Genomic DNA, 12,714 nt, shown 5'->3' on the forward strand with positions numbered 1-12,714 from the left:
AAAAGACACATCATTAGAAAATGAAAAGTGGACTATTTATTGTGCCTGAGATTTTAAGATGGAGTGCTATAGCCCTAGCCTTCTGATTAGCATCTCCCTGGGATTATGCAGAAATATTCACAACGTGCAAAAATAATTGCAATAAGATGATAATTTATCAGTAAAAGGAAAATTCCAGACCCAGTTTAATCAGTTAAAGTGTCTCTCTGGTTCTTCTGATTTGTTGTTCATTTATGCTGGGCAGCTGGACAATAGGATTTTGCACGGGCCACAAACAATGAAATAAAACAGCAAGATGTACTGTATTTTACTGAAACATACAATAAAGGGCAGCAGGGGACTAGTCAAAGCCCAATATTCAAAGACTGTAATTTTTTATCACTACTTTATTTCCTAAACCAAAATGTTTTTTTGGATATAAATATTGGATGAAAGCAAAACTGCACCACATACAGTGTCATGGAGGCAATACCTAAACTCACTTTTTATTAGAATTAAATTAATATCATGTAAGTATTTGTATAGTTTTTGCATTTTATTATTATTTATGTTCTAACTGCTCTACATAAATATAACTGTTCCTTGCTTCTTTTTGTTTTTACTACTAATAAAAAGTAATAGGTATAATAACTCAGGGACTGTTTGCATTTCAAGGCATTTTTTGTTTGGTCTTTGTGGCCTGTGGAAGGAGACATAGCCCAAACCAGAGCATAAGAAGTTTTAATAACAAATGTTATTAAAGATTTCTTTGAAATCCTTCTATAGAGAATTAAATGTTTAGGCAAGAATGACTAAAACAAACATGAATAATTAGGTTTTTAAGATTGTTAAACAGAAAGCCAGCCCAACCGAAGACTGCATTGTGTGAGCAGAAATACATCTGCGTTGCTTTCCAACTTCATTCATGAATGTCCGGTAATTACAGAGTATACATATATTTATTAATAAATACCTTCCCTTAATTACCTGATGATTTCTCAGAACACTTAAGTAGGAGAAGAAAATAGCTTTATTTGTGAGGGGGCAGGAAGGCAATTTTTAACTACTACATTCAGGCTTTGCTGCTTTTTCTAAAACTTTTTGTAAGTAGAAGTGACAGGAGATACTCAAATGAAAATCAGAAGATCTAAATCATTCCTTTGTGGAAGTCACAGATTTGTGAAATAGCCATGGAAATTATGCATGAATTCATACTCGGACATCTGGAAAACTGGATCCTATGGACTAGTGGCTAAGACTGTGTTCCTTATGTGAGCAGATAGAGGGCTGTATCTTAATAACGCGTTCATGCCTCAAACCCTGTGCTATCATCATTGTCTTATACCAGCAGTTAGCACAAGTAAACGCTGCAATGCAGGTGACTCCCAGCCCTTCTTCTCTGAAAGAAAAGAATGAAACTTTTTTTTTTTTTTTCCTGCAAGGGAAGTCTTTGTTTTAGAGTCAAGAGACTTATGTGAGGGAGGATTTTTAGTTACATGGAAACTAGTGATGCTGTGATGGGAAGGGAAAAATGCAGTATGCAAAATTATACCTCCACATAGAGAAAATTCACTTAAAATCACTTAAGAAAGACTAAATGAAATAAAGTAAATGTTCTAAAATGTTAACAATAATTGTTTCTTGGTGTCAGGGATTATGGGTGACTTGTTTTTCTGTGTATATTTCTCTAATTTCCAAATTTTTATTAATATGTATAGATAATCCTTACAGAATAAAATTAATATAGACTACAAGATATAAACAAGATGATAAAAATCAGACTTTGGGTGCATTTTTAATGAATTATGCCATGTAAAGTTTTTACTGTTATGTGACATTACCAACAACCCTATGAGAGAGGTAATGTTATTTTTCCCATTTTACAGATGAGGAAACTAAAGCTTAGGAGAGATGAAGTAATTGCCCAAGTTCGCACAGCTAATATGTAGCAGAGTTAGCATTAAAATCCAGTTGGAAATTATTCCAGTGCCCAAGTTTTTAACCGCCTCTCTGAATTACTGGTGTTTATGCATACTTGACGTAACTCAAAAATGGGAAAGTGACACTGATTCTTCATTATTAAGGTGTTGCCACAGAGGCAGCTGTGTGGCCAGATCTTCTACCAGGGTGGACCCTGACATATCTCTTTTCTTTTCACAAGAGTTGTCACTTTTGGTGATTCTGTTTTTTCTCCTCAAATCAAGGGCTATATTTTTGTTCAAACCAAATCAAATGACCCGTGTTTCCCAACACTGTCACCTCCAGCGTATGAGCTCTGGCAGTTTCCTCAAACTCAACTTTTAGGAGCAGCTTTGGCATGTTCCTGAAGGCAAAGTTTATCCCAAGCTCTTGTAATGACAAATTTTGATAACTTTGCATCCAAACACATCCCACCCTATTGCACAATAAATATTGAGCCAGAGTCCTTCTAATTCAGACCAGGCTTGTCATTCTTTCCTTGAAACTTGAAAAGTATCAGAGTTAATACCTGCAGAAGCAGATCTGTTTCTACTTATGTCACTTGTTACACACACACTTTTATTAACTTTGACTTTCTTTGGAGTAGCCCCTAAAGACTAGGAATTCTAATATAAACACGTCAGTTAAATACTCCTGAGATTTTCATTTTGCTTAGGAAAAACAGGTTTTCGTCACCTGGGATCATCTGTATTAAGCTCAGAGGGCATCTTGTTAATAATTACGTAGGGTGCCTTGAATGTTATGCTTCTGACGAGCCAAGCTTAATTTCCATGGTTGCAACTACACTGCATTTGCAGTCCTTAACAACAATGAAATGTGATTAATGTACACGCTGATCCAAATAATTCAGAGAAATGGACTATTGAAGATAGGTTTTCATGGGCTAGATTAATCTAGGGAAAGATGGCGCCATTGACAATGCTTTATTTTGGAAACTTGAATGATTCTTAATGTTACTTTATCTGTGAATTTAGATAACAATATGGCACTTTTAAAACTTGGCCCCAAATACTTTAGCACTTCTCCCATTGAGAGTGGGATCTTTTTTGCCTCCCCTTGAATCTGGGTGGACTTCCGACTGCTTCAACCAATGGCAGACTGGTGGCTAGCGAACAAAGGCCATGCCTTTTGCCTGGTTCTCTTAATGCAATCACTCTCTGAACTCTCTATCTGAATGATTCTTCTTGGAACACAGCTTTCATGCTGTGAGAAGTCCAAGCCCCATGGAGAGGACACAGGTAGATGCACTGGTCCCATCTGAGCCCAGCTTTCAAGTCATCCCTGCTCAGGTGTCAGACTGTGAGTGAAGAAGCCTTCAGATGATTCCAGCCTGCAGCAGGTCAGTTCCTCCCAGCTGAGGCCCCAGACATGTGGAGCAGCAACCAAGTTATCTCCACCAGGCACTGTCCAAATCCTGACCCACAGAATCCATGAGCATAATTAAATGATTGTTGTTTTATACCATTAAGTTTTGGGTGATTTGCAGCGCAGCAATAGAAAACTAAAACAGCGAGCTTTAAATTTTTTTCTTCCATTCTTAGTTGCTCAAATAATGACTGACTTGCTTACTTATTTAGTATTAACTAAGAAGTCCTGAGGAATGTTAGAGGGTTGCAATAAAAAGATAAAGATGATTAAGAGATTCCTGGGGTGGGGGCAGAGGGTTGAGGTAGAAGAACATGTGAGAGACCCATAGATGCTGAACATACATCCTGGCTTTAGTGGTATACAAAAATAATTACAAACATTTGGACTTTACAAGAACTTTCAAATGCATTTCTTTATTTAAGGCAATTGAGTTGTCACAACAATCTTACCAAGTGAATATTATTATTATCATCCTTATTTTACAGATTGAGAAGCTGGGATTCAGAGAGGTTAATTAGATTGCCCAAAGTCACACAGTGGCTAAGAGGTAGAGGACAGACAGAATTCATATCCTCTGGCCTCCTACCCCTTGCTATGCCTGGCACCAGTTGCTTGAAAACAGGAAACTGCTGTCCTTTTGTAGCAGTTCAACTTGCCTCATACTATCGAGTTTCAACTTTTGTAGGGAGTTTAAAGGGTCCTTTTTGCCAATAAAGGCCAAAAATAACACTTCTACAGGTCTCTTCTCAAAGAGGTGGTGCTGGGAGAGAGGAACGCTGAGTGAGCTTTTCATTTCTCTGGAAAGCACATACAAAGGCTTTTGAAAATTCTTAGTGCAGATTTAATGCTACAGTTTATTGGGCTTCGTCTCTTGAAGTTTGAATTGGGTCTTTCTTTTTCTTAATTTATTCCATTCTTCCATGTCTCTACTTAACATGTTCAATCTTTCCTCCAGCTTCTTGATGATATGGAATACAAATACAGTTTTATAATTTGTTATAATGTCCTTGTATACTAATTCTATATGTGTCATTTCTGAGTCAGTTTCAGTTGATCAGTTGTTCTCCTTATGATGGGTTGCATTTTCCTGCTTCTTTGCATGTCTAGTGATTTTTAATTTGATTCCAGTCAATGTGAATATGACCTTGTTAGGTCCTGGATATTTTTGCATTTCTGTGTTCTTGAGCTTTGTTCTGAGAAGTGGTTAAATTCTTAGAATTATTGTGATTTCTTGTGGGTCTTGCTTTTAACTTCATTAAATGGGAACAGAACAACATTTCATTGTAGGTTAACTTTTCTCTGAGGCAAGAACTTTCTGGGTACTCTAACCCAATGCCCCATGAATCATGAGGCTTTCCAGTCTGATTGTTAGGAACAGGCATATTCCTGGCCTGTGTGAGCTCTGGGCACTATTTCCTCTAGTCTTTGGGTAGTTTTCACACACACAGACCTCCATGGTTCTCTCTCTGTGCAGAGCTATCCTCTCGAATAAGCTATGAAGTCTAGCCCTTGGTTTCTTTGGACTCCCAGCTCTGTCTCATCAATTCAGGGAGAACTCTGGGTTCTGCTCGGAATTCTCCATCCTGTGCCCCAGCCAAGAAACTTTCCCCAGGTGGTAAGCTGGGGTAAATGTAGGGCCCACCTCATTTGTTTTCCATCTCTCAGGGATCACTGTCATTTGTTGTCTAATGTCCAATGTCTTGTGAGATGTTATTTCATATGTTTTGTCCAGGTTTAATTTTTTTAGGGTAACCAAAGCCCTTTTGTACCTCAAAGACCTATGAGATGCCACAACCATTGTTAGATGGTTGAAATTGATCCAGTATTCATAGATCAGTGTTGTTTTTAACTATTTTTTTTTCTTTTTGGTGCTCAGCCTTAAAGACTATTGTATGGGACAATTTGTAGGTCCTTTCAGACTTCAGTCATCAAAACTCTTTTGGATATAATTCATTGTCAATCCACCCATTTCCCAGTGCTGAGATTACTGTCTGAGTGTGTTGTACAACTTTTGGATAAAATACAAGTGCTATTTCATGCCTTCATTAGGAGAAAAACATATTCACTTTCATTTGCACTTCAAGTTTGATGTTTAGATGTTTGTTTCTGATGCCTTGTTAAATATTTATTAAATGTATACTATATGCTTAGTACTTTTTAAGTTACACTGCCCCTGACTTTAAAACCTTTATTGGAGGCTATGCTTACACAATTATGAATCTCTCTTATCCTTTGAAATAAAGTCAGTTACACTTCTTCTGAACTCCCACAGACTCATCTTCATACCCCTCTAACTTAGTCACTTTTGTTGCAGGGAAAAGAGGTTCACTCACAGGGTGACAGGGTGTCATGGAAATTGCAGAAGATGAACATTTGGTCCTCATGGAATCAGGAAATGATCCAAGGCAACTCCTTGAGGGGAGCTCTCAGGTCTTTTCTGAGATTTATGTTGTCATTGATGTGACTCCACCTATCCCCATGAGTCTTTTGGTCTCAGGTCAGATTCCCCAAGAAACACTGTGAGATGGAGATTTGGGTACAGAAAATTGGGGGTGTCTGTCCTTGGGATCAGTCCTTGTGGGGGAAGGAAAGAAGCAGGACTGGGCAGAGGGAGAAGTTGGGCTGCGATGCAGGCACCCAAAGACTTCAGCTCATCCCACACAGTGCTCTAGAGCTGCGATGGTGCTTTGGAGTTGTCCTAAATTGAGGGAGAAGGGGTGTGACCCAGACCCACCCATTGTTGGGTGCAGATGTCCCTGAGAAGGGAAGGTGACAAGGGTGAGGCTGCTGAGGGCAGCTCCCAGGGAGCAGTCATCAGTCTCCATCACTCCCTGCACCTGGGAAAATGAATGCCTCAAGCACGAAGCCACCTATTGGGTTTTGGGGTCCTGGATAATGATCTTGACTCCACTATTTATTATCTGTGAACACTGGGGCAAAATAATTCATTCATGTATTAATTTATTCATTCAACCAATATTTTTGGGATGCCTAGCTTATGTTTTAAGTTCTGGGTTAGAGAAGTGAAGTGACTCAGACTATGCCTCTGCCCTTATGGACCCTACAGTCTTCTTGGGGGAGACAAACAATAAATAAATGATAAAAAATTTTAATTACAGACTTTCCTAAATAATATAAAATAACATAAGTAATACAAAGTGCTTCTTAAACTTTAATATGCAAGCTATCCCCTGGGAATTTTGTTAAAATGCAGATTATGATTGATAGATCTGGGGTGGACCAAGATTCTGCTTTCTTAACAAGTTCCCAGGTGATGTAGATGCTGCTTGTCCATTGGCCACACCAAGTAGAAGGGGTATAAGGCACATAAACAGGGTAAGGTGAGCCAGGATGGGCAGGTGTTGGGAGAAGGGGCTACTTGAGATACAAGAGTCAGAGAAGCCCTGTGTTAAGAGGGGATATTTGAACTGTGAACCGAAGGATGTGAAATTACTTGATCTAAGTCTGTTTCCTTTACCATAAAATGGGAACAAAAAGTCTGGCACGTAGTAGGCACTCAGGAAATGTTAACTGTTATTGAGGCCATCCTTGCCTCATCCTATCTCACACTCTTTCATCCTTTACTCCTGTTTGATGCCCTGCTCTTGCCATATTTTCCATTTTGAATTCCCAGGAGTAAGGATCTGATTGGCTCACTTTATCCCTGCATGGCAGACTGTTTTAGATCCAGACACTTCATGGGCTGCCGACCAGCCTGCTGATTGACTTGCTTGCCCGTTGCTATCTTAGCAATAACTCCAGATGAGCACTGAAGCTGTTTAACATGTGTATTCTGTTAGATCGCTGGTCCCATCTTACTATGGTTAGTTGTTTATGCAGTCATTTCTTCTAATGGATTGTGAGCTCCAGGAGGGCAGGAGCTTATTTTTCCCTGTGCCTGGCAAAGGCGTTGGGCATACAGTAGGAACGCAGCCCTATTACGGAAGTTTATTTAGCAATATTATGGAGATACCACATGAGTCGACATGATTTAGAAGGGTTGGAGGGGGAGGTTTTGAAAGGCAGAAATTTGAAAGGCAAGGAGGATTTCAATAGACGGAGAAGGAGAAAGACTTACAGTGAGGGGTACTCATATAAGTAAAAGTTTGGTGGGTGAAAAGACCAACTTTTTACTGAAAGAAACAATACAATGTGTTGGCTTGTTCAAAGAGTAAACTAAATTTGAATCCTGTTTTCCCTTCTGCAGGTATTAATTGGCATTTTCTTTAGTTATGCTATGTAAGACCTGGGTATATTACACTTGTGCACTCTATTTTCTATCGATCTGCCTATCTATTTATCTGTCTGTCTATCTGTCTATATATCTATCTATCTATCTATCTATCTATCTATCTATCTATCTATCTATCTATCTATCTCATAAAGATAAAACATACAAGACACTCCATTAAAACAGCTAGCTTCACTAGCTGCAGAGGTTTAGAAGTCCGAAGCCAAGCATAATAAAAACATATTAAGAGGCAGCTTTCACAGGGGCTAGTTTTTTTGCAAGGGTTCACAGATCTTATTTTAAGGTTGAAGCCCCAGGTGTCCTTCCTCCTCTTTTCAACTGACACTTGTGGTTGTGCAAGGACTACGGCTGGCCCTGCTGAACTGCCAGACTGGCTCAAACAAACAGCCACTTGTGGCTGTGGATTTCCTCTTGGCACTGCTTGGAGGTAACAGTTAGTGTTGGGGGAGGCTGGGGGCTTGCTAATTCTGAGTGGTGCTAATTCTGACTCCAGTCTCCCATTGTCATTACTGTTGTGACAATTTTAGCTTCTCCTTTGGGCAAAAATTTGCTGTCCAAGGAGCATTTTGGAGCATTTTGGAGAGGACAACCTTTCCAAGCTGATGTCACTTTTCAATGAATGTGACTTCTGTTTGATAGGGATGGTACTATTTTGGTCTTTGGGACGTGATTGGAGTTTCCTTCTCCCTTATCTATTAAAGAATTCTGCTTAAATGATCTGAATGTTTAACCTATTCAGATCATTTCACACTTGAAAAACTTTCTAACTAATGTTTCTCCCTCTAGTTTTTACCTACAATCTTTACTGTGCACCATAGCCAGATGAATTCCAACAATTTTCCTCATGCCATTACACTGTCCATAATTACAAATCACTCCCTTTTGCCTCTAGGATAGTCTCTCTCCCTTTGTTCAAATTTCATTTTGCCTCTCCCAACTTGGCTCCCAACTCTTTCCAGTTCTCTTAACATAGCCAGTTTGGTGAAATCATTCTGTCTGGCTGAAAATTCCCATTTCCAGGTCTTTGCACATACAGTTCATGATGTTGGCATGCTTTCTAATTTCCCCCTCTGAACCCACTAGTTCTTCAAGTCTGCTTAAGTCCCACTTCCTCTAGCCTCCAGGATGACTCCCTCCCAAGCTCTGCCTGCATCTTGCTGAGCCCCCTTCCTCACAGAGTCTTAACTTTGCCTTGTATTGTATGTCAACTATCTATGTGTCCATGTTCTGTTTCCTCAACTAAGACTGTAAACTCCCAGAAGGCAGACGCCCTGGCTTCTACTTCACCTCCAGCACAAAACTCTATGGGTTCATGAACTACTAGCAAATTGTACAAGGAATGCTATTAATAACAAATAAATTTTTTGAAAGCAGACCTTGAAGGTCTCTCACTTGAAAGTTCTGATTATACCGGCACAAATATACTTGAAATTAATAAACTGGCATAACAGTTGACTTTTCTCTCTGGCTGGCTTGCTCTATACAGTCAGGTTAGTGTAGTGGGAAGAGCTTTCCAGGGTGGAGTCAGGAGCCTGGGCTTAATCTCATCTCTGCTGGGAACTAGCTGTGATGTGTCTCATGAGTGAAACTGCTTCCCTGGGATTCAGTTTCTTTAGCTGTGAATTTAGGAGGATATCATGATCCCACCCTGAATTAATAAAAACAAGGGGCAGGACAGAGACAGGGTGACATGTTTCTGAAAATGTTCAAGTTTAAACTTTTGTCCTGTTTCCTCTATTTGCTTTTTCTCATTAGGATGGTTCCCCCTTCTCTCTCTGTTTTTTTCCCCCTTTGAGTGTCAGTAAACCAGATAATGATCTTGCTTTCCTTTTTTTCTTCCCTTGTTCAAACCACAACTCCGCATGTTGTCCTTAGATAAACATTTCTCATGCCATGAGTGCTGAGTGCTGCACATGCATGCTCCAGCTTAGTTTGCCCCCAGAATTTTTATTCTTATTTTTAAATTGAACTCTTAGCCCTGAGCATACATCTTTCTTGTAATTAGACACTCAAAGAGTGCCAAGTCTTTTAAAAGCATGAGCTCATTCATTTCTCATTACCTACAAGCTCATAGGGCACATCAGACGGTAGAGGTATAAGGGAAATGCCCATTAAGTCCATTTTACAGAGTGAGAGATCAAGACCCAGACCCCCCAGCTACTGAGCCCTAGGGTTCAATGAGCTCTTGGCTAGTAGGGGAGAAGAACATGGGGTTCTTGATTTCTCTTCCCTAACCACAGGCATGGGGACAAATTCAAACAGAATCTTAAGGAGGCAAATCCAATCATGATGCAGCCAAGAAAGATTACTGCCCCTGGGGATTTAGGGAAGTGATGAGTGAGTGCAATGATGTGATCTGACCGGAGATGTGTGGAAGGAAAAGGACGTCATCCACTTGGAGACTTTCCTGGAACAAAGAAAATGGAAAGCTCCACTTAGGCAAGACTGAAAGGAAGACCAAGAATGGATCTGGGCTGCCTTCGACTCTAGTTATTGGTGTCCAGTCCTAACAACCAAGCTATATTCATTTGTTGCATGTGTCCCAACTGTGCCTTGAGACCTGACCAGAGGTGTATTTATCACAAAGCTAATGAAGCTTTGTTTCAGGGTCAGTCACTTGCGTGGACCCCATCCAAGACCCTGGGAGGGCTCTAGCAATGAGTCCACATGGATAAATCTTTTTATAAAATTTGCAAAAGTAAGATATTCTTTTTCTTAATGAGGTCCTCAAATCATAATAAGCTTTAGGCCCTACAAAACTTGGATCTACTCTTGGACTTGACTCTCATTGACATATAATGTCTATGACTTTTGTGCCTCAAGAAAGCACTTCTTTTCCTAAATGTAGTGTGCTTTCCTGAATTGCCAAACTCTGATTGTGCCTGCTCTGAGTCCCCAGGGAATTGCAATCATTGGCCTTACAGAAGAAAGCTAGCCATTTTTGAGCACTTATTATATAACAAATGCTGTCATAAATACCCTCTAAGTCCAGACTTTCCACTTCTTACTTTTTACAGCGTGAGGAAACAGGTTCAGGGAGGTCTAGTAACTTGGTGAAGGTCACACTGCTTGAAAGTGCAGAGCCCAAATGGGAACCCACCCACTTTACATAAGTAGGACCAGGGGGAAGTAAAACAGAGGATTTTGGGGGCAAATATCTTTCTTTTGTGCTCAATCTTCTTTTCTTTTTCCTTTCCAGATTCCTTTCTCTCTTCTTTCTGTGATTCCAATCAATGTGTGCTTATAGAGTCTGTGGTATTTGCAAAGCATTGGGATAGGGCACAAAAAGACGAATAAGACAGTCCCTTGTAATTTAAAAGAGGGACCAAAAATAACTGCACAGATCACTAGAATGCCAGGCAATAAAGAGACGTGCTATTGGTGGGCACAGGGTCAGAGGAAAAAGCAACACGTCATATGAACCTCAGATAAATAGATTTCAGAAAGATGAAGGTAATTGGGAAAGATGCACATGGAACCAATGGCAATAGCCCTAAGGAAAGACAGAAATAATACATGTAAATAGTATTGTCCTTAGACCTGGGCAAGGAGGCTCTCTGGCATTGGCTCTATGCTTTATTGGAGCAGTGAGTCTCCAACTGTAGCATGCATCAGAATTAAGGAGAGGTTGTTGAAACAGATTCCTGAGCTCTACTACCTGAGTTTCTGATTCAATAGATGGGGGACAGGTGCATTTATAACAATTTCCAGTTGATCCTGAAGTGCTGTCGGTGGACCACACTTGGAGTAGCACTGCTTAGAGGGTCCCACTCTGGGCCTCCTTGGACTGTGCCTCCTTACAGGGCCAAGGGGATGGTTATCCACCTAGAACCCATGCCCCACCTTCTAGACTACACTCTGGGTATTTGAGATCTTGGCTATTTATGCCCAAACACTTCTGAGCCCATTTCTAGGACTTGGTGGGCTCCTTCTCTGGCTTTTTCTTCCCACAGATGGACAATCTCACTGATGTGTGCACCCTTAGACCTGAGGGGTGGCCATGGGATAGCTATTTGCTTGAGGACTTGTGTGTCCACACCTGTGCCTGCTGGCCCCTCATGGTTGAGACAGAGATGAGAAGAAAAGATGATAAACCACGGTTCAGAATCCAGAGGACAAGTTTCCCCCACCTCCACATTCCAACATAGAACTCTGGGGAATTGGTGAATTTTCAATTCGAATTGAACCTTCCAGGTCACTATGGACATAAAATTGTCAAGGCAAGAAAATAGAACATTTTTCATTTAATAGTTTATTCCCTTGATTCATAACTTTTAAATAACTGGGCATTTGGTACTTGGGCCTCCATTTGTGCTCTTGTGCCAGGCTGTACAAAAGTTAGAGAAGGGCCTGCAGATAAGAAGAAGCCCTATTTCATTCTAACCATCATAAAAGAAAATGTTGACAATGTTTTCTGCTTTCTGTCTTATAAACAGAAATTCTTTCCTGCAGTTGGTGACTCCTGGAAATGTAGAGTTGCTCCTCCTGGAGATAAGATGCTCAGGGATCATGATCTGTGGCTGGAGAAGGCTGCATGTATTTTTGTCTTCCCCAGCACTCCTTCTTTTTGACTCCTCCCTCCCTTCTCCTGGTGCTTTCTTTTTCTCTCCCCCTTCCAAAGCCCATGGCTCTAGATAAACTGCTGCTATCAGCTAATAACGGCCCATCGCTCCTCTTAGGAATACTCCTCAGAATGGACAAAGCCTCTGAGATCTTGAGTCACCACCTTCTGGTGCTGTGGGATAAGGAGGGAGTGGAGCCATTTGGGTCTACCTCAAAGCATATCACAATTGGAGCCTCCAACCTGTGGTAGACTTGTCCAGGGGAATGAATTTCAAACAGAGGAAGAATTTGTAAACATGGAAGACTTATTAGAGGTAAAATGGGGGCCAAGTGGTAACTGACAAAACTCAGAAAGGTCCTGAGATTAATCAGTGGTTCTAATGTTTTGGTGGGTTCCAGATTGCCTTGAGGCTTTTTAACATGCTGATTCCCTGGACCCTCACCTTGGAGATTCTGATTCAGTCTGGAGAGGGGACCAATAATCTATACATTTAAGAATCTCTCCAGTTTCCATTGCAGGTGGTTCATTTTCACATTCAGTGGAAGATATTGCTTATAGCCAAAGAACAGAT

The sequence above is a fragment of the Choloepus didactylus genome, chromosome 1 (assembly GCF_015220235.1).
Source record: "Choloepus didactylus isolate mChoDid1 chromosome 1, mChoDid1.pri, whole genome shotgun sequence".
In the NCBI taxonomy this organism is placed as follows: Eukaryota; Metazoa; Chordata; class Mammalia; order Pilosa; family Megalonychidae; genus Choloepus; species Choloepus didactylus.